Below are 27,100 nucleotides of genomic sequence, written 5' to 3'. Positions count from 1 at the left end.
GACGAATTCACACGGAAATTGCGTCGCAATGAAATACTATGTGTTCTAAGACATATCCTCCTAAATCGAGTAACGTTTCTATGGAAACGACAGGATTTTCTTTTGGGATACGACAACCACATTTTCGATCCACTAATCCTTCTTTACTGCATCCCTCACTCCCACACATTGACGAATTCACACGCAAATTGCGTCGCTATGAAATACTATGGGTTCTATGACTTCTCCTTAAAATCGAGTAACGTTTCTATGGAAACGACTGGATTTTCTTTAGCGATACGAGTATCTCCTTCTCGATGCACTATTCCTTCTTTATTGCATCCCTAGCTCCCTCACATGACGAATTAACACAGAAATTGAGTCGGTATGAAATTCTATGGGTTCTATGACTTCTCCTTCTAAATCGAGTAACGTTTCTTTGGAAACGACAGGATTTTCTTTTGGGATACGACAATCTCAATTCCGATCCACTAATCCTTCTTTACTGCATCCCACACTCCCACACATTGACGAATTAACACAGAAATTGCGTCGCTATGTAATACTATGTGTTCTATGACTTCTCCTTCTAAATCGAGTAACGTTTCTATGGAAACGACAGGATTTTCTTTTGGGATACGACAACCTCATTTCCGATCCACTAATCCTTCTTTACTGCATCCCTCACTCCCACACATTGACGAATTCACACGGAAATTGCGTCGCTATGAAATACTATGTGATCTAAGACATTTCCTTCTAAATCGAGTAACGTTTCTATGGAAACGACAGGATTTTCTTTTGGGATACGACAATCTCATTTCCGATCCATTAATCCTTCTTTACTGCATATCTCACTCCCACGCATTGACGAATTCACACGGAAATTGCGTCGCTATGAAATACTATGGGCTCTATGACTTCTCCTTCTAAATCGAGTAACGTTTCTATGGAAACGACAGGATTTTCTTTTGGGATACGACAATCTCATCTCCGATCCACTAATCCTTCTTTACTGCATCCCTCACTCCCACTCATGGACGAATTCACACGGAAATTGCGTCGCTATGAAATACTATGTGTTCTAAGACATTTCCTTCTAAATCGAGTAACGTTTCTATGGAAACGAAAGGATTTTCTTTTGGGATACGACAATCTCATTTCCGATCCACTAATCCTTCTTTACTGCATCCCTCACTCCCACTCATTGATGAATTCACACGGAAATAGCGTCGCTATGAAATACTATGTGTTCTTAGACTTCTCCTTCTAAATCGAGTAATGTTTGTTTGGAAACGACAGGATTTTCTTTTGGGATACGACAATCTCATTTCCGATCAACTAATCCTTCTTTACTGCATCCCTCACTCCCACTCATTGACGAATTCACACGCAAATTGCGTCGCTATGAAATACTATGGGTTCTATGACTTCTCCTTCTAAATCGAGTAACGTTTCTATGGAAACGACAGGATTTTCTTTAGGGATACGACAATCACATTTCCGATCCACTAATCTTTCTTTACTGCATCCCTCACTCCCACTCATTGACGAATTCACACGGAAATTGCGTCGCTATGAAATACTATGTGTTATAAGACATTTCCTTCTAAATCGAATAACGTTTCTATGGAAACGACAGGATTTTCTTTTGGGATACGACAATCTCATTTCCGATCCACTAGTCCTTCTTTACTGCATCCCACACTCCCACACATTGACGAATTAACACAGAAATTGCGTCGCTATGTAATACTATGTGTTCTATGACTTCTCCTTCTAAATCGAGTAACGTTTCTATGGAAACGACAGGATTTTCTTTTGGGATACGACAATCTCATTTCCGATCCACTAATCCTTCTTTACTGCATCCCTCACTCCCACACATTGACGAATTCACACGGAAATTGCGTCGCTATGAAATACTATGGGTTCTATGACTTCTGCTTCTAAATCGAGTAACGTTTCTATGGAAACGACAGGATTTTCTTTTGGGATACGACAATCTCATTTCCGATCCATTAATCCTTGTTTACTGCATACCTCACTCCCACTCATTGACGAATTCACACGGAAATTGCGTCGCTATGAAATACTATGGGTTCTATGACTTCTCCTTCTAAATCGAGTAACGTTTGTATGGAAACGACAGGATTTTCTTTTGGAATACGACAATCTCATTTCCGATCCACTAATCCTTCTTTACTGCATCCCTCACTCCCACACATGGACGAATTCACACGGAAATTGCGTCGCTATGAAATACTATGTGTTCTAAGACATTTCCTTCTAAATCGAGTAACGTTTTTATGGAAACGACAGGATTTTCTTCTGGGATACGACAATCTCATTTCCGATCAACTAATCCTTCTTTACTGCATCCCTCACTCCCACACATTGACGAACCCACGGAAATTGCGTCGCTATGAAATACTATGGGTTCTATGACTTCTCCTTCTAAATCGAGTAACGTTTCTATGGAAACGACACTATTTTCTTTTGGGATACGACCATCACATTTCCGATCCACTAATCTTTCTTTACTGCATCCCTCACTCCCACTCATTGACGAATTCACACGGAAATTGCGTCGCTATGAAATACTATGTGTTCTAAGACATTTCCTTCTAAATCGAGTAACGTTTCTATGGAAACGAAAGGATTTTCTTTTGGGATACGACAATCACATTTCCGATCCACTAATCCTTCTTTACTGCATCCCTCACTCGCACACATTGACGAATTCACACGGAAATTGCGTCGCTATGAAATACTATGTGTTCTAAGACATTTCCTTCTCAATCGAGTAACGTTTCTATGGAAACAACAGGATCTTCTTTTGGGATACGACAATCACATTTCCGATCCACTAATCCTTCTTTACTGCATCCCTCACTCCCACACATTGACGAATTCACACGGAAATTGCGTCGCTATGAAATACTATGGGTTCTAAGACATTTCTTTCTAAATCGAGTAACGTTTCTATGGAAACGACAGGATTTTCTTTTGGGATACGACAATCACATTTTCGATCCACTAATCCTTTTTTACTGCATCCCTCACTCCCACACATTGACGAATTCACACGGAAATTGCGTCGCTATGAAATACTATGTGTTCTAAGACATTTCCTTCTCAATCGAGTAACGTTTCTATGGAAACGACAGGATTTTCTTTTGGGATACGACAATCACATTTCCGATCCACTAATCCTTCTTTACTGCATCCCTCACTCCCACACATTGACGAATTCACACGGAAATTGCGTCGCTATGAAATACTATGTGTTCTAAGACATTTCCTTCTCAATCGAGTAACGTTTCTATGGAAACGACAGGATTTTCTTTTGGGATACGACAATCACATTTGCGATCCACTAATCCTTTTTTACTGCATCCCTCACTCCCACACATTGACGAATTCACACGGAAATTGCGTCGCTATGAAATACTATGTGTTCTAAGACATTTCCTTCTAAATCGAGTAACGTTTCTCTGGAAACGACAGGACTTTCTTTTGGGATACGACAATCACATTTCCGATCCACTAACCCTTCTTTACTGCATCCCTCACTCCCACACATTGACGAATTCACACGGAAATTGCGTCGCTATGAAATACTATGCGTTCTAAGACATTTCTTTCTAAATCGAGTAACGTTTCTATGGAAACGACAGGATTTTCTTTTGGGATACGACAATCACATTTTCGATCCACTAATCCTTCTTTACTGCATCCCTCACTCCCACACATTGACGAATTCACACGGAAATTGCGTCGCTATGAAATACTATGGGTTCTATGACTTCTCCTTCTAAATCGGGTAACGTTTCTATGGAAACGACAGGATTTTCCTTTGCGATACGACTATCTCCTTCTCGATGCTATGAAATACTATGTGTTCTAAGACATTTCCTTCTAAATCGAGTAACGTTTCTATGGAAACGACAGGATTTTCTTTTGGGATACGACAATCACATTTCCGACCCACTAATCCTTCTTTAGTGCATCCCTCACTCCCACACATTGACGAATTCACACGGAAATTGCGTCGCTATGAAATACTATGTGTTCTAAGACATTTCCTTCTCAATCGAGTAACGTTTCTATGGAAACGACGGGATTTTCTTTTGGGATACGACAATCACATTTCGGTTCCACTAATCGTTCTTTACTGCATCCCTCACTCGCACACATTGACGAAATCACACTGAAATTGCGTCGCTATGAAATACTATGTGTTCTAAGACATTTCCTTCTAAATCGAGTAACGTTACTATGGATACGACAGGATTTTCTTTTGGGATACGACAATCACATTTGCGATCCACTAATCCTTCTTTACTGCATCCCTCACTCCCACACATTGACGAATTGACACGGAAATTGCGTCGCTATGAAATACTATGTGTTCTAAGACATTTCCTTCTAAATCGAGTAACGTTTCTCTGGAAACGACAGGATTTTCTTTTGGGATACGACAATCACATTTCCGATCCACTAATCCTTCTTTACTGAATCCCTCACTCCCACACATTGACGAATTCACACGGAAATTGCGTCGCTATGAAATACTATGGGTTCTAAGACATTTCTTTCTAAATCGAGTAACGTTTCTATGGAAACGACAGGATTTTCATTTGGGATACGACAATCACATTTTCGATCCACTAATCCTTCTTTACTGCATCCCTCACTCCCACACATTGACGAAATCACACGGAAATTGCGTCGCTATGAAATACTATGGGTTCTATGACTTCTCCTTCTAAATCGAGTAACGTTTCTGTGGAAACGACAGGATTTTCTTTTGCGATACGAGTATCTCCTTCTCGATGCTATGAAATATTATGTGTTCTAAGACATTTCCTTCTAAATCGAGTAACGTTTCTATGGAAACGACAGGATTTTCTTTTGGGATACGACAATCACATTTCCGATTCACTAATCCTTCATTTTTGCATCCCTCACTCCAACACATTGACGAATTCACACGGAAATTGCGTCGCTATGAAATACTATGTGTTCTAAGACATATCCTCCTAAATCGAGTAACGTTTCTATGGAAACGACAGGATTTTCTTTTGGGATACGACAACCACATTTTCGATCCACTAATCCTTCTTTACTGCATCCCTCACTCCCACACATTGACGAATTCACACGCAAATTGCGTCGCTATGAAATACTATGGGTTCTATGACTTCTCCTTAAAATCGAGTAACGTTTCTATGGAAACGACTGGATTTTCTTTAGCGATACGAGTATCTCCTTCTCGATGCACTATTCCTTCTTTATTGCATCCCTAGCTCCCTCACATGACGAATTAACACAGAAATTGAGTCGGTATGAAATTCTATGGGTTCTATGACTTCTCCTTCTAAATCGAGTAACGTTTCTTTGGAAACGACAGGATTTTCTTTTGGGATACGACAATCTCAATTCCGATCCACTAATCCTTCTTTACTGCATCCCACACTCCCACACATTGACGAATTAACACAGAAATTGCGTCGCTATGTAATACTATGTGTTCTATGACTTCTCCTTCTAAATCGAGTAACGTTTCTATGGAAACGACAGGATTTTCTTTTGGGATACGACAATCTCATTTCCGATCCACTAATCCTTCTTTACTGCATCCCTCACTCCCACACATTGACGAATTCACACGGAAATTGCGTCGCTATGAAATACAATGTGATCTAAGACATTTCCTTCTAAATCGAGTAACGTTTCTATGGAAACGACAGGATTTTCTTTTGGGATACGACAATCTCATTTCCGATCCATTAATCCTTCTTTACTGCATATCTCACTCCCACGCATTGACGAATTCACACGGAAATTGCGTCGCTATGAAATACTATGGGCTCTATGACTTCTCCTTCTAAATCGAGTAACGTTTCTATGGAAACGACAGGATTTTCTTTTGGGATACGACAATCTCATCTCCGATCCACTAATCCTTCTTTACTGCATCCCTCACTCCCACTCATGGACGAATTCACACGGAAATTGCGTCGCTATGAAATACTATGTGTTCTAAGACATTTCCTTCTAAATCGAGTAACGTTTCTATGGAAACGAAAGGATTTTCTTTTGGGATACGACAATCTCATTTCCGATCCACTAATCCTTCTTTACTGCATCCCTCACTCCCACTCATTGATGAATTCACACGGAAATAGCGTCGCTATGAAATACTATGTGTTCTTAGACTTCTCCTTCTAAATCGAGTAATGTTTGTTTGGAAACGACAGGATTTTCTTTTGGGATACGACAATCTCATTTCCGATCAACTAATCCTTCTTTACTGCATCCCTCACTCCCACTCATTGACGAATTCACACGCAAATTGCGTCGCTATGAAATACTATGGGTTCTATGACTTCTCCTTCTAAATCGAGTAACGTTTCTATGGAAACGACAGGATTTTCTTTAGGGATACGACAATCACATTTCCGATCCACTAATCTTTCTTTACTGCATCCCTCACTCCCACTCATTGACGAATTCACACGGAAATTGCGTCGCTATGAAATACTATGTGTTATAAGACATTTCCTTCTAAATCGAATAACGTTTCTATGGAAACGACAGGATTTTCTTTTGGGATACGACAATCTCATTTCCGATCCACTAATCCTTCTTTACTGCATCCCTTACTTTCACTCATTTACGAATTCACACGGAAATAGCGTCTCTATGAAATACTATGTGTTCTAAGACATTTCCTTCTAAATCGAGTAACGTTTCTATGGAAACGACAGGATTTTTTTTTGGGATACGGCAATCACATTTCCGATCCACTAATCCTTCTTTACTGCATCCCTCACTCCCACTCATTGACGAATTCACACGGAAATTGCGTCGCTATGAAATACAATGTGTTCTAAGACATTTCCTTCTAAATCCAGTAAGGTTTCTATGGAAACGACAGGATTTTCTTTTGGGATACAACAATCACATTTCCGATCCACTAATCCTTCTTTACTGCATCCCTCACTCCCACTCATTGACGAATTCACACGCAAATTGCGTCGCTATGAAATACTATGGGTTCTATGACTTCTCGTTCTAAATCGAGTAGCGTTTCTATGGAAACGACTGGATTTTCTTTAGCGATACGGGTATCTCCTTCTCGATGCACTATTCCTTCTTTATTGCATCCCTAGCTCCCTCACATTGACGAATTGAGACAGAAATTGAGTCGCTATGAAATACTATGTGTTCTATGACAATTCCTTCTGAATCGAGTAACGTTTCTATGGAAACGACACTATTTTCTTTTGGGATACGACCATCACATTTCCGATCCACTAATCTTTCTTTACTGCATCCCTCACTCCCACTCATTGACGAATTCACACGGAAATTGCGTCGCTATGAAATACTATGTGTTATAAGACATTTCCTTCTAAATCGAATAACGTTTCTATGGAAACGACAGGATTTTCTTTTGGGATACGACAATCTCATTTCCGATCCACTAGTCCTTCTTTACTGCATCCCACACTCCCACACATTGACGAATTAACACAGAAATTGCGTCGCTATGTAATACTATGTGTTCTATGACTTCTCCTTCTAAATCGAGTAACGTTTCTATGGAAACGACAGGATTTTCTTTTGGGATACGACAATCTCATTTCCGATCCACTAATCCTTCTTTACTGCATCCCTCACTCCCACACATTGACGAATTCACACGGAAATTGCGTCGCTATGAAATACTATGGGTTCTATGACTTCTGCTTCTATATCGAGTAACGTTTCTATGGAAACGACAGGATTTTCTTTTGGGATACGACAATCTCATTTCCGATCCATTAATCCTTGTTTACTGCATACCTCACTCCCACTCATTGACGAATTCACACGGAAATTGCGTCGCTATGAAATACTATGGGTTCTATGACTTCTCCTTCTAAATCGAGTAACGTTTGTATGGAAACGACAGGATTTTCTTTTGGAATACGACAATCTCATTTCCGATCCACTAATCCTTCTTTACTGCATCCCTCACTCCCACACATGGACGAATTCACACGGAAATTGCGTCGCTATGAAATACTATGTGTTCTAAGACATTTCCTTCTAAATCGAGTAACGTTTTTATGGAAACGACAGGATTTTCTTCTGGGATACGACAATCTCATTTCCGATCAACTAATCCTTCTTTACTGCATCCCTCACTCCCACACATTGACGAACCCACGGAAATTGCGTCGCTATGAAATACTATGGGTTCTATGACTTCTCCTTCTAAATCGAGTAACGTTTCTATGGAAACGACACTATTTTCTTTTGGGATACGACCATCACATTTCCGATCCACTAATCTTTCTTTACTGCATCCCTCACTCCCACTCATTGACGAATTCACACGGAAATTGCGTCGCTATGAAATACTATGTGTTATAAGACATTTCCTTCTAAATCGAATAACGTTTCTATGGAAACGACAGGATTTTCTTTTGGGATACGACAATCTCATTTCCGATCCACTAATCCTTCTTTACTGCATCCCTTACTTCCACTCATTCACGAATTCACACGGAAATTGCATCGCTATGAAATACTATGTGTTCTAAGGCATTTCCTTCTAAATCGAGTAACGTATCTATGGAAACGACAGGATTTTTTTTTGGAATACGACAATCAAATTTCCGATCCACTATTCCTTCTTTACTGCATCCCTCACTCCCACTCATTGACGAATTCACACGGAAATTGCGTCGCTATGAAATACTATGTGTTCTAAGACATTTCCTTCTAAATCGAGTAAGGTTTCTATGGAAACGACAGGATTTTCTTTTGGGATACGACAATCACATTTCCGATCCACTAATCCTTCTTTACTGCATCCCTCACTCCCACTCATTGACGAATTCACACGCAAATTGCGTCGCTATGAAATACTATGGGTTCTATGACTTCTCCTTCTAAATCGAGTAACGTTTGTATGGAAACGACAGGATTTTCTTTTGGGATACGACAATCTCATTTCCGATCCACTAATCCTTCTTTACTGCGTCCCTCACTCCCACTCATCGATGAATTCACACGGAAATTGCGTCGCTATGAAATACTATGTGTTCTTAGACTTCTCCTTCTAAATCGAGTAACGTTTGAATGAAAACGACAGGATTTTCTTTAGGGATACGACAATCTCAGTTCCGATCCACAAATCCTTCTTTACTGCATCCCTCACTCCCACACATTGACGAAACCACGGAAATTGCGTCGCTATGAAATACTATGGGTTCTATGACTTCTCCTAAATCGAGTAACGTTTCTATGGAAACGACAGGATTTTTATTTTGGGATACGACAATCACATTTCCGATCCACTAATCCTTCTTTACTGCATCCCTCAGCCCCACTCACTGACGAATTCACACGGAAATTGCGTCGCTATGAAATACTATGTGTTCTAAGACATTTCCTTCTAAATGGAGTAACGTTTCTATGGAAACGACAGGATTTTCTTTTGGGATACGACAATCACATTTCAGATCCACTTATCCTTCTTTACTGCATCCATCACTCCCACACATTGACGAATTCACACGGAAATTGCGTCGCTATGAAATACTATGTGTTCTAAGACATTTCCTTCTAAATCGAGTAACGTTTCTATGGAAACGACAAGATTTTCTTTTGGGATACGACAATCTCATTTCCGATCCACTAATCCTTCTTTACTGCATACCTCACTCACACTCATTGACGAATTCACACGGAAATTGCGTCGCTATGAAATACTATGGGTTCTATAACTTCTCCTTCGAAATCGAGTAACGTTTCTATGGAAACGACAGGATTTTCATTTGGGATACGACAATATCATTTCCGATCCACTAATCCTTCTTTACTGCATCCCTCACTCCCACTCATTGACGAATTCACACGGAAATTGCGTCGCTACGAAATACTATGTGTTCTAAGAAATTTCCTTCTAAATCGAGTAACGTTTCTATGGAAACGACAGGATTTTCTTTTGGGATACGAAAATCTCATTTCCGATCCACTAATCCTTCTTTACTGCATCCCTCACTCCCACTCATTGACGAATTCACGCGGAAATTGCCTCGCTATGAAATATTATGTGTTCTTAGACTTCTCCTTCTAAATCGAGTAACGTTTCTATGGAAACGACAGGATTTTCTTTTGGGATACGACAATCTCATATCCGATCCACTAATCCTTCTTTACTGCATCCCTCACTCCCACACATTGACGAACCCACGGAAATTGCGTCGCTATGAAGTACTATGGGTTCTATGACTTCTCCTTCTAAATCGAGTAACGTTTCTATGGAAACGACAGGATTTTCTTTTGGGATACGACAATCTCATTTCCGATCCACTAATCCTTCTTTACTGCATCCCTCACTCCCACACATGGACGAATTCACACGGAAATTGCGTCGCTATGAAATACTATGTGTTCTAAGACATTTCCTTCTAAATCGAGTAACGTTTGTATGGAAACGACAGGATTTTCTTCTGGGATACGACAATCTCATTTCCGATCAACTAATCCTTCTTTACTGCATCCCTCACTCCCACACATTGACGAACCCACGGAAATTGCGTCGCTATGAAATACTATGGGTTCTATGACTTCTCCTTCTAAATCGAGTAACGTTTCTATGGAAACGACACTATTTTCTTTTGGGATACGACCATCACATTTCCGATCCACTAATCTTTCTTTACTGCATCCCTCACTCCCACTCATTGACGAATTCACACGGAAATTGCGTCGCTATGAAATACTATGTGTTATAAGACATTTCCTTCTAAATCGAATAACGTTTCTATGGAAACGACAGGATTTTCTTTTGGGATACGACAATCTCATTTCCGATCCACTAATCCTTCTTTACTGCATCCCTTACTTCCACTCATTTACGAATTCACACGGAAATTGCGTCGCTATGAAATACTATGTGTTCTAAGACATTTCCTTCTAAATCGAGTAACGTATCTATGGAAACGACAGGATTTTTTTTTGGAATACGACAATCACATTTCCGATCCACTATTCCTTCTTTACTGCATCCCTCACTCCCACTCATTGACGAATTCACACGGAAATTGCGTCGCTATGAAATACTATGTGTTCTAAGACATTTCCTTCTAAATCGAGTAAGGTTTCTATGGAAACGACAGGATTTTCTTTTGGGATACGACAATCACATTTCCGATCCACTAATCCTTCTTTACTGCATCCCTCACTCCCACTCATTGACGAATTCACACGCAAATTGCGTCGCTATGAAATACAATGGGTTCTATGACTTCTCCTTCTAAATCGAGTAACGTTTCTATGGAAACGACTGGATTTTCTTTAGCGATACGAGTATCTCCTTCTCGATGCACTATTCCTTCTTTATTGCATCCCTAGCTCCCACACATTGACGAATTAACACAGAAATTGAGTCGCTATGAAATACTATGGGTTCTATGGCTTCTCCTTCTAAATCGAGTAACGTTTCTTTGGAAACGACAGGATTTTCTTTTGGGATACGACAATCTCATTTCTGATCCACTAATCCTTCTTTACTGCCCCCACACTCCCACACATTGACGAATTAACACAGAAATTCCGTCGCTAAGTAATACTATGTGTTCTATGACTTCTCCTTCTAAATCGAGTAACGTTTCTATGGAAACGACAGGATTTTCTTTTGGGATACGACAATCTCATTTCCGATCCACTAATTCTTCTTTACTGCATCCCTCACTCCCACACATTGACGATTTCACACGGAAATTGTGTCGCTAACAAATAGTATGGGTTCTATGACTTCTCCTTCGAAATCGAGTAACGTTTCTATGGAGACGACAGGATTTTCTTTTGGGATACGACAATCTCATTTCCGATCCACTAATCCTTTTTTACTGCATCCCTTACTCCGACTCATGGACGAATTCACACGGAAATTGCGTCGTTATGAAATACTATGTGTTCTAAGACATTTCCTTCTAAATCGAGTAACGTTTCCATGGAAACGACAGGATTTTCTTTTGGGATACGACAATCACATTTCCGATCCACTAATCCTTCCTTACTGCATCCCTCACTCCCACTCATCGATGAATTCACACGGAAATTGCGTCGCTATGAAATACTATGTGTTCTTAGACTTCTCCTTCTAAATCGAGTAACGTTCGAATGAAAACGACAGGATTTTCTTTAGGGATACGACAATCTCAGTTCCGATCCACAAATCCTTCTTTACTGCATCCCTCACTCCCACACATTGACGAAACCACGGAAATTGCGTCGCTATGAAATACTATGGGTTCTATGACTTCTCCTTCTAAATCGAGTAACGTTTCTATGGAAACAACAGGATTTTTTTTTTGGGATACGACAATCACATTTCCGATCCACTAATCCTTCTTTACTGCATACCTCACTCCCACACATTGACGAATTCACACGGAAATTGCGTCGCTATTAAATACTATGTGTTCTAAGACATTTCCTTCTAAATCGAGTAACGTTTCTATGGAAACGACAGGATTTTCTTTTGGGATACGACAATCACATTTCCGATCCACTAATCCTTCTTTACTGCATACCTCACTCACACTCATTGACGAATTCACACGGAAATTGCGTCGCTATGAAATACTATGGGTTCTATAACTTCTCCTTCTAAATAGAGTAACGTTTCTATGGAAACGACAGGATTTTCTTTTGGGATACGACAATCACATTTCCGATCCACTAATCCTTCTTTACTGCATACCTCACTCCCACACATTGACGAATTCACACGGAAATTGCGTCGCTATTAAATACTATGTGTTCTAAGACATTTCCTTCTAAATCGAGTAACGTTTCTATGGAAACGACAGGATTTCCTTTTGGGATACGACAATCACATTTCCGATCCACTAATCCTTCTTTATTGCATCCCTTACTCCCACACATTGACGAACTCACACGGAAATTGCGTCGCTAGGGAATACTATGTGTTCTAAGACATTTCCTTCTAAATCGAGTAACGTTTCTATGGAAACGACAGGATTTACTTTTGGGATAAGACAATCACATTTCCGATCCACTAATCCTTCTTTACTGCATCCCTCACTCCCACACATTGACGAATTCACACGGAAATTGCGTCGATATGAAGTACTATGTGTCCTAAGACATTTCCTTCTAAATCGAGTAACGTTTCTATGGAAACGAAGGGATTTTCTTTTGGGATACGACATTCACATTTTCGAGCCACTAATCCATCTTTACTGCATCCCTCACTCCCACACATTGACGAATTCACACGGAAATTGCGTCGCTATGAAATACTAAGGGTTCTATGACTTCTCCTTCTAAATCGAGTAACGTTTCTATGGAAACGACAGGATTTTCTTTTGCGATACGAGTATCTCCTTCTCGATGCTATGAAATATTATGTGTTCTAAGACATTTCCTTCTAAATCGAGTAACGTTTCTATGGAAACGACAGGATTTTCTTTTGAGATACGACAATCTCATTTCCGATCCACTAATCCTTCTTTACTGCATCCCTCACTCCCACACATTGACGAATTCACACGGAAATTGCGTCGCTATGAAATACTATGTGTTCAAAGACATTTCCTCCTAAATCGAGTAACGTTTCTATGGAAACGACAGGATTTTCTTTTGGGAAACGACAATCACATTTTCGATCCACTAATCCTTCTTTACTGCATCCCTCACCCCCACTCACTGACGAATTCACACGGAAATTGCGTCGCTATGAAATACTATGTGTTCTAAGACATTTCCTTCTAAATCGAGTAACGTTTCTATGGAAACGACAGGATTTTCTTTTGGGATACGACAATCACATTTCCGATCCACTAATCCTTCATTACTGCATCCCTCACTCCCACTCATTGACGAATTCACACGGAAATTGCGTCGCTATGAAATACTATGTGATCCAAGACATTTCCTTCTAAATCGAGTAACGTTTCTATGGAACCGACAGGAATTTTCATTTGGGATACGACAATCACATTTCCGATCCACTAATCCTTCTTTACTGCATCCATCACTCCCACACATTGACGAATTCACACGGAAATTGCGTCGCTATGAAATACTATGTGTTCTAAGACATTTCCTTCTAAATCGAGTAACGTTTCTATGGAAACGACAAGATTTTCTTTTGGGATACGACAATCTCATTTCCGATCCACTAATCCTTCTTTACTGCATACCTCACTCACACTCATTGACGAATTCACACGGAAATTGCGTCGCTATGAAATACTATGGGTTCTATAACTTCTCCTTCGAAATCGAGTAACGTTTCTATGGAAACGACAGGATTTTCATTTGGGATACGACAATATCATTTCCGATCCACTAATCCTTCTTTACAGCATCCCTCACTCCCACTCATTGACGAATTCACACGGAAATTGCGTCGCTACGAAATACTATGTGTTCTAAGAAATTTCCTTCTAAATCGAGTAACGTTTCTATGGAAACGACAGGATTTTCTTTCTCATTTCCGATCCACTAATCCTTCTTTACTGCATCCCTCACACCGACTCATTGACGAATTCACGCGGAAATTGCTTCGCTATGAAATATTATGTGTTCTTAGACTTCTCCTTCTAAATCGAGTAACGTTTCTATGGAAACGACAGAATTTTCTTTTGGGATACGACAATCTCATATCCGATCCACTAATCCTTCTTTACTGCATCCCTCACTCCCACACATTGACGAACCCACGGAAATTGCGTCGCTATGAAATACTATGGGTTCTATGACTTCTCCTTCTAAATCGAGTAACGTTTCTATGGAAACGACAGGATTTTCTTTTGGGATACGACAATCACATTTCCGATCCACTAACCCTTCCTTATTGCATCCCTCACTCCCACTCATTGACGAATTCACACGGAAATTGAGTCGCTATGAAATACTACGTGTAATAAGTCATTTCCTCCTAAATCGAGTAACGTTTATATGGAAACGACAAAATTTTCTTTTGGGATACGACAATCTCATTTCCGATCCACTAATCCTTCTTTACTGCATACCTCACTCCCACACATTGACGAATTCACACGGAAATTGCGTCGCTATGAAATACTATGGGTTCTATGACTTCTCCTTAAAATCGAGTAACGTTTCTATGGAAACGACTGGATTTTCTTTAGCGATACGGGTATCTCCTTCTCGATGCACTATTCCTTCTTTATTGCATCCCTAGCTCCCTCACATTGACGAATTAACACAGAAATTGAGTCGCTATGAAATACTATGGGTTCTATGACTTCTCCTTCTCAATCGAGTAACGTTTCTTTGGAAACGACAGGATTTTCTTTTGGGATACGACAATCTCATTTCCGATCCACTAATCCTTCTTTACTGCATCCCACACTCCCACACATTGACGAATTAACACAGAAATTGTGTCGCTATGTAATACTATGTGTTCTATGACTTCTCCTACTAAATCGAGTAACGTTTCTATGGAAACGACAGGATTTTCTTTTGGGATACGGCAATCTCATTTCGGACCCACTAATCCTTCTTTACTGCATCCCTCACTCCCACACATTGACTAACCCACGGAAATTGCGTCGCTATGAAATACTATGGGTTCTATGACTTCTCCTTCTAAATCGAGTAACGTTTCTATGGAAACGACAGGATTTTCTTTTGGGATACGACAATCACATTTCCGATCCACTAATCCTTCTTTACTGCATCCCTCACTCCCACTCATTGACGAATTCACACGGAAATTGCGTCGCTACGAAATACTATGTGTTCTAAGAAATTTCCTTCTAAATCGAGTAACGTTTCTATGGAAACGACAGGATTTTCTTTTGGGATACGACAATCTCATTTCCGATCCACTAATCCTTCTTTACAGCATCCCTCACTCCCACTCATTGACGAATTCACGCGGAAATTGCCTCGCTATGAAATATTATGTGTTCTTAGACTTCTCCTTCTAAATCGAGTAACGTTTCTATGGAAACGACAGGATTTTCTTTTGGGATACGACAATCTCATATCCGATCCACTAATCCTTCTTTACTGCATCCCTCACTCCCACACATTGACGAACCCACGGAAATTGCGTCGCTATGAAGTACTATGGGTTCTATGACTTCTCCTTCTAAATCGAGTAACGTTTCTATGGAAACGACAGGATTTTCTTTTGGGATACGACAATCTCATTTCCGATCCACTAATCCTTCTTTACTGCATCCCTCACTCGCACACATGGACGAATTCACACGGAAATTGCGTCGCTATGAAATACTATGTGTTCTAAGACATTTCCTTCTAAATCGAGTAACGTTTGTATGGAAACGACAGGATTTTCTTCTGGGATACGACAATCTCATTTCCGATCAACTAATCCTTCTTTACTGCATCCCTCACTCCCACACATTGACGAACCCACGGAAATTGCGTCGCTATGAAATACTATGGGTTCTATGACTTCTCCTTCTAAATCGAGTAACGTTTCTATGGAAACGACACTATTTTCTTTTGGGATACGACCATCACATTTCCGATCCACTAATCCTTCTTTACTGGATCCCTCACTCCCACTCATTGACGAATTCACACGGAAATTGCGTCGCTATGAAATACTATGTGTTATAAGACATTTCCTTCTAAATCGAATAACGTTTCTATGGAAACGACAGGATTTTCTTTTGGGATACGACAATCTCATTTCCGATCCACTAATCCTTCTTTACTGCATCCCTTACTTCCACTCATTTACGAATTCACACGGAAATTGCGTCGCTATGAAATACTATGTGTTCTAAGACATTTCCTTCTAAATCGAGTAACGTATCTATGGAAACGACAGGATTTTTTTTTGGAATACGACAATCACATTTCCGATCCACTATTCCTTCTTTACTGCATCCCTCACTCCCACTCATTGACGAATTCACACGGAAATTGCGTCGCTATGAAATACTATGTGTTCTAAGACATTTCCTTCTAAATCGAGTAAGGTTTCTATGGAAACGACAGGATTTTCTTTTGGGATACGACAATCACATTTCCGATCCACTAATCCTTCTTTACTGCATCCCTCACTCCCACTCATTGACGAATTCACACGCAAATTGCGTCGCTATGAAATACAATGGGTTCTATGACTTCTCCTTCTAAATCGAGTAACGTTTCTATGGAAACGACTGGATTTTCTTTAGCGATACGAGTATCTCCTTCTCGATGCACTATTCCTTCTTTATTGCATCCCTAGCTCCCACACATTGACGAATTAACACAGAAATTGAGTCGCTATGAAATACTATGGGTTCTATGGCTTCTCCTTCTAAATCGAGTAACGTTTCTTTGGAAACGACAGGATTTTCTTTTGGGATACGACAATCTCATTTCCGATCCACTAATCCTTCTTTACTGCATCCCACACTCCCACACATTGACGAATTGACACAGAAATTCCGTTGCTATGTAATACTATGTGTTCTATGACTTCTCCTTCTAAATCGAGTAACGTTTCTATGGAAACGACAGGATTTTCTTTTGGGATACGACAATCTCATTTCCGATCCACTAATTCTTCTTTACTGCATCCCTCACTCCCACACATTGACGATTTCACACGGAAATTGTGTCGCTAAGAAATAGTATGGGTTCTATGACTTCTCCTTCGAAATCGAGTAACGTTTCTATGGAGACGACAGGATTTTCTTTTGGGATACGACAATCTCATTTCCGATCCACTAATCCTTCTTTACTGCATCCCTTACTCCCACTCATGGACGAATTCACACGGAAATTGCGTCGTTATGAAATACTATGTGTTCTAAGACATTTCCTTCTAAATCGAGTAACGTTTCCATGGAAACGACAGGATTTTCTTTTGGGATACGACAATCACATTTCCGATCCACTAATCCTTCTTTACTGCATCCCTCACTCCCACTCATCGATGAATTCACACGGAAATTGCGTCGCTATGAAATACTATGTGTTCTTAGACTTCTCCTTCTAAATCGAGTAACGTTTGAATGAAAACGACAGGATTTTCTTTAGGGATACGACAATCTCAGTTCCGATCCACAAATCCTTCTTTACTGCATCCCTCACTCCCACACATTGACGAAACCACGGAAATTGCGTCGCTATGAAATACTATGGGTTCTATGACTTCTCCTTCTAAATCGAGTAACGTTTCTATGGAAACGACAGGATTTTTTTTTTGGGATACGACAATCACATTTCCGATCCACTAATCCTTCTTTACTGCATCCCTCACCCCCACTCACTGACGAATTCACACGGAAATTGCGTCGCTATGAAATACTATGTGTTCTAAGACATTTCCTTCTAAATCGAGTAACGTTTCTATGGAAACGACAGGATTTTCTTTTGGGATACGACAATCACATTTCCGATCCACTAATCCTTCTTTACTGCATCCCTCACTCCCACTCATTGACGAATTCACACGGAAATTGCGTCGCTATGAAATACTATGTGATCCAAGACATTTCCTTCTAAATCGAGTAACGTTTCTATGGAACCGACAGGATTTTCTTTTGGGATACGACAATCACATTTCCGATCCACTAATCCTTCTTTACTGCATCCATCACTCCCACACATTGACGAATTCAAACGGAAATCGCGTCGCTATGAAATACTATGTGTTCCAAGACATTTCCTTCTAAATCGAGTAACGTTTCTATGGAAACGACAAGATTTTCTTTTGGGATACGACAATCTCATTTCCGATCCACTAACCCTTCTTTACTGCATACCTCACTCACACTCATTGACGAATTCACACGGAAATTGCGTCGCTATGAAATACTATGGGTTCTATAATTTCTCCTTCGAAATCGAGTAACGTTTCTATGGAAACGACAGGATTTCCTTTTGGGATACGACAATCACATTTCCGATCCACTAATCCTTCTTTACTGCATACCTCACTCCCACACATTGACGAATTCACACGGAAATTGCGTCGCTATTAAATACTATGTGTTCTAAGACATTTCCTTCTAAATCGAGTAACGTTTCTATGGAAACGAAGGGATTTTCTTTTGGGATACGACAATCTCATTTCCGATCCACTAATCCTTCTTTACTGCATCCCTTACTTCCACTCATTTACGAATTCACACGGAAATTGCGTCGCTATGAAATACTATGTGTTCTAAGACATTTCCTTCTAAATCGAGTAACGTATCTATGGAAACGACAGGATTTTTTTTTGGAATACGACAATCACATTTCCGATCCACTATTCCTTCTTTACTGCATCCCTCACTCCCACTCATTGACGAATTCACACGGAAATTGCGTCGCTATGAAATACTATGTGTTGTAAGACATTTCCTTCTAAATCGAGTAAGGTTTCTATGGAAACGACAGGATTTTCTTTTGGGATACGACAATCACATTTCCGATCCACTAATCCTTCTTTACTGCATCCCTCACTCCCACTCATTGACGAATTCACACGCAAATTGCGTCGCTATGAAATACAATGGGTTCTATGACTTCTCCTTCTAAATCGAGTAACGTTTCTATGGAAACGACTGGATTTTCTTTAGCGATACGAGTATCTCCTTCTCGATGCACTATTCCTTCTTTATTGCATCCCTAGCTCCCACACATTGACGAATTAACACAGAAATTGAGTCGCTATGAAATACTATGGGTTCTATGGCTTCTCCTTCTAAATCGAGTAACGTTTCTTTGGAAACGACAGGATTTTCTTTTGGGATACGACAATCTCATTTCCGATCCACTAATCCTTCTTTACTGCATCCCACACTCCCACACATTGACGAATTGACACAGAAATTCCGTTGCTATGTAATACTATGTGTTCTATGACTTCTCCTTCTAAATCGAGTAACGTTTCTATGGAAACGACAGGATTTTCTTTTGGGATACGACAATCTCATTTCCGATCCACTAATTCTTCTTTACTGCATCCCTCACTCCCACACATTGACGATTTCACACGGAAATTGTGTCGCTAAGAAATAGTATGGGTTCTATGACTTCTCCTTCGAAAACGAGTAACGTTTCTATGGAGACGACAGGATTTTCTTTTGGGATACGACAATCTCATTTCCGATCCACTAATCCTTCTTTACTGCATCCCTTACTCCCACTCATGGACGAATTCACACGGAAATTGCGTCGTTATGAAATACTATGTGTTCTAAGACATTTCCTTCTAAATCGAGTAACGTTTCCATGGAAACGACAGGATTTTCTTTTGGGATACGACAATCACATTTCCGATCCACTAATCCTTCTTTACTGCATCCCTCACTCCCACTCATCGATGAATTCACACGGAAATTGCGTCGCTATGAAATACTATGTGTTCTTAGACTTCTCCTTCTAAATCGAGTAACGTTTGAATGAAAACGACAGGATTTTCTTTAGGGATACGACAATCTCAGTTCCGATCCACAAATCCTTCTTTACTGCATCCCTCACTCCCACACATTGACGAAACCACGGAAATTGCGTCGCTATGAAATACTATGGGTTCTATAATTTCTCCTTCTAAATCGAGTAACGTTTCTATGGAAACGACAGGATTTTTTTTTTGGGATACGACAATCACATTTCCGATCCACTAATCCTTCTTTACTGCATCCCTCACCCCCACTCACTGACGAATTCACACGGAAATTGCGTCGCTATGAAATACTATGTGTTCTAAGACATTTCCTTCTAAATCGAGTAACGTTTCTATGGAAACGACAGGATTTTCTTTTGGGATACGACAATCACATTTCCGATCCACTAATCCTTCTTTACTGCATCCCTCACTCCCACTCATTGACGAATTCACACGGAAATTGCGTCGCTATGAAATACTATGTGATCCAAGACATTTCCTTCTAAATCGAGTAACGTTTCTATGGAACCGACAGGATTTTCTTTTGGGATACGACAATCACATTTCCGATCCACTAATCCTTCTTTACTGCATCCATCACTCCCACACATTGACGAATTCACACGGAAATTGCGTCGCTATGAAATACTATGTGTTCCAAGACATTTCCTTCTAAATCGAGTAACGTTTCTATGGAAACGACAAGATTTTCTTTTGGGATACGACAATCTCATTTCCGATCCACTAATCCTTCTTTACTGCATACCTCACTCACACTCATTGACGAATTCACACGGAAATTGCGTCGCTATGAAATACTATGGGTTCTATAATTTCTCCTTCGAAATCGAGTAACGTTTCTATGGAAACGACAGGATTTCCTTTTGGGATACGACAATCACATTTCCGATCCACTAATCCTTCTTTACTGCATACCTCACTCCCACACATTGACGAATTCACACGGAAATTGCGTCGCTATTAAATACTATGTGTTCTAAGACATTTCCTTCTAAATCGAGTAACGTTTCTATGGAAACGACAGGATTTCCTTTTGGGATACGACAATCACATTTCCGATCCACTAATCCTTCTTTATTGCATCCCTTACTCCCACACATTGACGAACTCACACGGAAATTGCGTCGCTATGAAATACTATGTGTTCTAAGACATTTCCTTCTAAATCGAGTAACGTTTCTATGGAAACGACAGGATTTACTTTTGGGATAAGACAATCCCATTTCCGATCCACTAATCCTTCTTTACTGCATCCCTCACTCCCACACATTGACGAATTCACACGGAAATTGCGTCGATATGAAGTACTATGTGTTCTAAGACATTTCCTTCTAAATCGAGTAACGTTTCTATGGAAACGAAGGGATATTCTTTTGGGATACGACATTCACATTTTCGAGCCACTAATCCATCTTTACTGCATCCCTCACTCCCACACATTGACGAATTCACACGGAAATTGCGTCGCTATGAAATACTAAGGGTTCTATGACTTCTCCTTCTAAATCGAGTAACGTTTCTATGGAAACGACAGGATTTTCTTTTGCGATACGAGTATCTCCTTCTCGATGCTATGAAATATTATGTGTTCTAAGACATTTCCTTCTAAATCGAGTAACGTTTCTATGGAAACGACAGGATTTTCTTTTGGGATACGACAATCTCATTTCCGATCCACTAATCCTTCTTTACTGCATCCCTCACTCCCACACATTGACGAATTCACACGGAAATTGCGTCGCTATGAAATACTATGTGTTCAAAGACATTTCCTCCTAAATCGAGTAACGTTTCTATGGAAACGACAGGATTTTCTTTTGGGATACGACAATCACATTTTCGATCCACTAATCCTTCTTTACTGCATCCCTCACCCCCACTCACTGACGAATTCACACGGAAATTGCGTCGCTATGAAATACTATGTGTTCTAAGACATTTCCTTCTAAATCGAGTAACGTTTCTATGGAAACGACAGGATTTTCTTTTGGGATACGACAATCACATTTCCGATCCACTAATCCTTCTTTACTGCATCCCTCACTCCCACTCATTGACGAATTCACACGGAAATTGCGTCGCTATGAAATAGTATGTGATCCAAGACATTTCCTTCTAAATCGAGTAACGTTTCTATGGAACCGACAGGAATTTTCATCTGGGATACGACAATCACTTTTCCGATCCACTAATCCTTCTTTACTGCATCCATCACTCCCACACATTGACGAATTCACACGGAAATTGCGTCGCTATGAAATACTATGTGTTCTAAGACATTTCCTTCTAAATCGAGTAACGTTTCTATGGAAACGACAAGATTTTCTTTTGGGATACGACAATCTCATTTCCGATCCACTAATCCTTCTTTACTGCATACCTCACTCACACTCATTGACGAATTCACACGGAAATTGCGTCGCTATGAAATACTATGGGTTCTATAACTTCACCTTCGAAATCGAGTAACGTTTCTATGGAAACGACAGGATTTTCTTTCTCATTTCCGTTCCACTAATCCTTCTTTACTGCATCCCTCACTCCCACTCATTGACGAATTCACGCGGAAATTGCTTCGCTATGAAATATTATGTGTTCTTAGACTTCTCCTTCTAAATCGAGTAACGTTTCTATGGAAACGACAGGATTTTCTTTTGGGATACGACAATCTCATATCCGATCCACTAATCCTTCTTTACAGCATCCCTCACTCCCACACATTGACGAACCCACGGAAATTGCGTCGCTATGAAATACTATGGGTTCTATGACTTCTCCTTCTAAATCGAGTAACGTTTCTATGGAAACGACAGGATTTTCTTTTGGGATACGACAATCACATTTCCGATCCACTAACCCTTCTTTATTGCATCCCTCACTCCCACTCATTGACGAATTCACACGGAAATTGAGTCGCTATGAAATACTACGTGTAATAAGTCATTTCCTCCTAAATCGAGTAACGTTTATATGGAAACGACAAAATTTTCTTTTGGGATACGACAATCTCATTTCCGATCCACTAATCCATCTTGACTGCATACCTCACTCCCACACATTGACGAATTCACACGGAAATTGCGTCGCTATGAAATACTATGGGTTCTATGACTTCTCCTTAAAATCGAGTAACGTTTCTATGGAAACGACTGGATTTTCTTTAGCGATACGGGTATCTCCTTCTCGATGCACTATTCCTTCTTTATTGCATCCCTAGCTCCCTCACATTGACGAATTAACACAGAAATTGAGTCGCTATGAAATACTATGGGTTCTATGACTTCTCCTTCTCAATCGAGTAACGTTTCTTTGGAAACGACAGGATTTTCTTTTGGGATACGACAATCTCATTTCCGATCCACTAATCCTTCTTTACTGCATCCCACACTCCCACACATTGACGAATTAACACAGAAATTGTGTCGCTATGTAATACTATGTGTTCTATGACTTCTCCTACTAAATCGAGTAACGTTTCTATGGAAACGACAGGATTTTCTTTTGGGATACGGCAATCTCATTTCGGACCCACTAATCCTTCTTTACTGCATCCCTCACTCCCACACTTTGACGAATTCACACGGAAATTGCGTCGCTATGAAATACTATGTGTTCTAAGACATTTCCTTCTAAATCGAGTAACGTTTCTATGGAAACGACAGGATTTTCTTTTGGGATACGACAATCACATTTCCGATCCACTAATCCTTCTTTACTGCATACCTCACTCCCACACATTGACGAATTCACACGGAAATTGCGTCGCTATTAAATACTATGTGTTCTAAGACATTTCCTTCTAAATCGAGTAACGTTTCTATGGAAACGACAGGATTTCCTTTTGGGATACGACAATCACATTTCCGATCCACTAATCCTTCTTTATTGCATCCCTTACTCCCACACATTGACGAACTCACACGGAAATTGCGTCGCTATGAAATACTATGTGTTCTAAGACATTTCCTTCTAAATCGAGTAACGTTTCTATGGAAACGACAGGATTTACTTTTGGGATAAGACAATCACATTTCTGATCCACTAATCCTTCTTTACTGCATCCCTCACTCCCACAAATTGACGAATTCACACGGAAATTGCTTCGATATGAAGTACTATGTGTTCTAAGACATTTCCTTCTAAATCGACTAACGTTTCTATGGAAACGAAGGGATTTTCTTTTGGGATACGACATTCACATTTTCGAGCCACTAATCCATCTTTACTGCATCCCTCACTCCCACACATTGACGAATTCACACGGAAATTGCGTCGCTATGAAATACTAAGGGTTCTATGACTTCTCCTTCTAAATCGAGTAACGTTTCTATGGAAACGACAGGATTTTCTTTTGCGATACGAGTATCTCCTTCCCGATGCTATGAAATATTATGTGTTCTAAGACATTTCCTTCTAAATCGAGTAACGTTTCTATGGAAACGACAGGATTTTCTTTTGGGATACGACAATCTCATCTCCGATCCACTAATCCTTCTTTACTGCATCCCTCACTCCCACACATTGACGAATTCACACGGAAATTGCTTCGCTATGAAATACTATGTGTTCAAAGACATTTCCTCCTAAATCGAGTAACGTTTCTATGGAAACGACAGGATTTTCTTTTGGGATACGACAATCACATTTTCGATCCACTAATCCTTCTTTACTGCATCCCTCACTCCCACACATTGACGAATTCACACGGAAATTGCGTCGCTATGAAATACTATGGGTTCTATGACTTCTCCTTAAAATCGAGTAACGTTTCTATGGAAACGACTGGATTTTCTTTAGCGATACGAGTATCTCCTTCTCGATGCACTATTCCTTCTTTATTGCATCCCTAGCTCTCTCACATTGACGAATTCACAGAAATTGAGTCGCTATGAAATACTATGAGTTCTATGACTTCTCCTTCTAAATCGAGTAACGTCTCTTTGGAAACGACAGGATTTTCTTTTGGGATACGACAATCTCATTTCCGATCCACTAATCCTTCTTTACTGCATCCCACACTCCCACACATTGACGAATTAACACAGAAATTGCGTCGCTATGTAATACTATGTGTTCTATGACTTCTCCTTCTAAATCGAGTAACGTTTCTATGGAAAAGACAGGATTTTCTTTTGGGATACGACAATCTCATATCCGATCCACTCCTCCTTCTTTACTGCATCCCTCACTCCCACACATTGACGAACCCACGGAAATTGCGTCGCTATGAAATACTATGGGTTCTATGACTTCTCCTTCTAAATCGAGTAACGTTTCTATGGAAACGACAGGATTTTCTTTTGCGATACGAGTATCTCCTTCCCGATGCTATGAAATATTATGTGTTCTAAGACATTTCCTTCTAAATCGAGTAACGTTTCTATGGAAACGACAGGATTTTCTTTTGGGATACGACAATCTCATTTCCGATCAACTAATCCGCCTTTACTGCATACCTCACTCCCACTCATTGACGAATTCACACGAAGATTGCGTCGCTATGAAATACTATGGGATCTATGACTTCTCCTTCTAAATCGAGTAATGTTTCTATGGAAACGACAGGATTTTCTTTAGGGATACGACAATCTCATTTCCGATCCACTAATCCTTCTTTACTGCATCCCTCACTCCCACTCATGGACGAATTCACACGGAAATTGCGTCGCTATGAAATACTATGTGTTCTTAGACTTCTCCTTCTAAATCGAGTAACGTTTGAATGAAAACGACAGGATTTTCTTTAGGGATACGACAATCTCAGTTCCGATCCACAAATCCTTCTTTACTGCATCCCTCACTCCCACACATTGACGAAACCACGGAAATTGCGTCGCTATGAAATACTATGGGTTCTATGACTTCTCCTTCTAAATCGAGTAACGTTTCTATGGAAACGACAGGATTTTTTTTTTTGGGATACGACAATCACATTTCCGATCCACTAATCCTTCTTTACTGCATCCCTCACCCCCACTCACTGACGAATTCACACGGAAATTGCGTCGCTATGAAATACTATGTGTTCTAAGACATTTCCTTCTAAATCGAGTAACGTTTCTATGGAAACGACAGGATTTTCATTTGGGATACGACAATCACATTTCCGATCCACTAATCCTTCTTTACTGCATCCCTCACTCCCACTAATTGACGAATTCACACGGAAATTGCGTCGCTATGAAATACTATGTGATCCAAAACATTTCCTTCTAAATCGAGTAACGTTTCTATGGAACCGACAGGATTTTCTTTTGGGATACGACAATCACATTTCCGATCCACTAATCCTTCTTTACTGCATCCATCACTCCCACACATTGACGAATTCACACGGAAATTGCGTCGCTATGAAATACTATGTGTTCTAAGACATTTCCTTCTAAATCGAGTAACGTTTCTATGGAAACGACAGGATTTTCTTTTGGGATACGACAATCTCATTTCCGATCCACTAATCCTTCTTTACTGCATACCTCACTCACACTCATTGACGAATTCACACGGAAATTGCGTCGCTATGAAATACTATGGGTTCTATAACTTCTCCTTCGAAATCGAGTAACGTTTCTATGGAAACGACAGGATTTTCATTTATGATACGACAATCTCATTTCCGATCCACTAATCCTTCTTTACTGCATCCCTCACTCCCACTCATTGACGAATTCACACGGAAAT

The sequence above is a fragment of the Schistocerca serialis genome, chromosome 9 (genome assembly GCF_023864345.2).
Source record: "Schistocerca serialis cubense isolate TAMUIC-IGC-003099 chromosome 9, iqSchSeri2.2, whole genome shotgun sequence".
Lineage (NCBI taxonomy): Eukaryota > Metazoa > Arthropoda > Insecta > Orthoptera > Acrididae > Schistocerca > Schistocerca serialis.
Note: the sequence above shows the minus strand (reverse complement) of the source record.